This window comes from Oryctolagus cuniculus, chromosome 1 (assembly GCF_051225735.1).
Source record: "Oryctolagus cuniculus isolate XC-2025 breed Fujian yellow rabbit chromosome 1, ASM5122573v1, whole genome shotgun sequence".
NCBI classification, from domain to species: Eukaryota; Metazoa; Chordata; class Mammalia; order Lagomorpha; family Leporidae; genus Oryctolagus; species Oryctolagus cuniculus.
Window position 1 is genome coordinate 182337679 of NC_142867.1, and position 1469 is coordinate 182339147.

Sequence of the window (1469 nt, forward strand, 5' to 3'; positions counted from 1 at the left end):
AACACTTACAATATATTTAGATATGTGAAATATCAATAGAATAAAAAGAATGATTAGGACTACCAGCAGTACTATTAATAATTTCAGGGAATCCTATCTAGGTGAAAGTTCACAGAGGAGTATATGTCTTTGCAACACAAATTAGAGTAAAGTTCACAGCTAGGCAGAGTCCCTGAGTTACTCATCCACATCATCATGAGACCAGTAAACTTAGCACCACAGGCTACGTGTCAAATTTTAACAGGAAATGACTCAGATCTAGAGCAAAGTTAGTCCCATGCACAACGAAATGTTATGCAAGACAAAAACGACCCGTGTTAAATATCACACACAATGAGGTGATGTATTGCTCAAGAAGCTAGCAGAGGATCAATCTCTGTAAGAGGCAGATCATTGTCTCACTTGGGAAAAGGCTTTCCATTGCTACACATAGACATGGTCACCTTCTGAGTTACTACCCGAAATGCATTTACCTTACACCTGCAAACCAGAAACTTGTAGTTCATTATTCCTTTTTTTCAACTCTATCTTCCAGGTCATGATGTTCCTAGAGAGGATCACCTGAGGAGACTGAATGTTGATGAACTTCCCAAGTATTCAGGAGGGGGCTGCACTTGGGTCCAGGAGCTGAGACACACAAAAGGCTACAGCCTAGGTATGTTCACAATATTGAGAAGAATCATCTTCTCAAATCCATCAGAACATGTTGGGGAGCAGTGTGGTGTACAGATTAAGGGTTTTCAACTCAGACATAATGGCACAGTGGGTTGGACCACTACCTACGATGCTGGTTGCTCCATTTCTGATCCAGCTCTGTGCAAATGCACCTGGGGAAGCAGCAGAAGATGGCTCAAGTGTGTGGACCCCTGCACCCGTGTGGGAGATCCTGATGGAGTTCTAGGCTCCTGGCTTAAGTTTGACCTATCCCCAGTTATTGTATGACCATTTGAGGAGTGAAACAGCAGATGGAAGATCTCTCTCTTTCTCTAGCTGCTTTCAAATAAATAAATAAATAAATCTTAAAAAATAAACAAAATGATTCTCAGTTATAATACCAGCTTTCATCTTTGCAAAATGGCATACATGCAAAGTGACTCATGGTTTTACTGCAGTACTGTTTAGAGTAACAAATGACTAGGAATGTATGAAGTATTCATTAATAGGGGATTAATTAAATAAGTAATGTTAAAACCACATGAACAGGTACCCAAGCGGAAAAGCAAGATACAGGGCAGGGTATAAAGGATGTTACCCCTTGTGAAAACAAAAAGTATGTATATGTTTGTGTCGGGGAGAGATATGTTTATTTCATATTTGCTTGCTTAGGAAGCAAGAATACCTAGGGAAGAATACTCAAGAAACTAATTAGGAGGCTGGCACTGTGGAGTAGTAGGCTAAGCCTCCACCTGTGCTGCTGGCATTCCAAATGGGTGCTGGTTTGTGTCCTCACTGCTCCTCTTTGGATCCAG

General features: G+C 40.8%; 1 long non-coding RNA gene across 3 annotated transcripts; it reads left to right on the forward strand.

Annotated features, from left to right (window-relative positions):
• The first annotated feature begins 224 nt into the window (after positions 1-224).
• On the forward strand, positions 225-1050 carry LOC127493585 (uncharacterized). Of its 3 annotated transcripts, none has more exons than XR_016223970.1 (3): positions 225-338; positions 536-655; positions 812-1050. It is a non-coding gene; the product is annotated as an uncharacterized LOC127493585 (long non-coding RNA). The 3 variants fall into 3 exon arrangements; XR_016223968.1 differs by having other exon boundaries at positions 329-438; XR_016223969.1 differs by lacking the exon at positions 225-338 and adding an exon at positions 344-378.
• Positions 1051-1469: the final 419 nt, after the last annotated feature.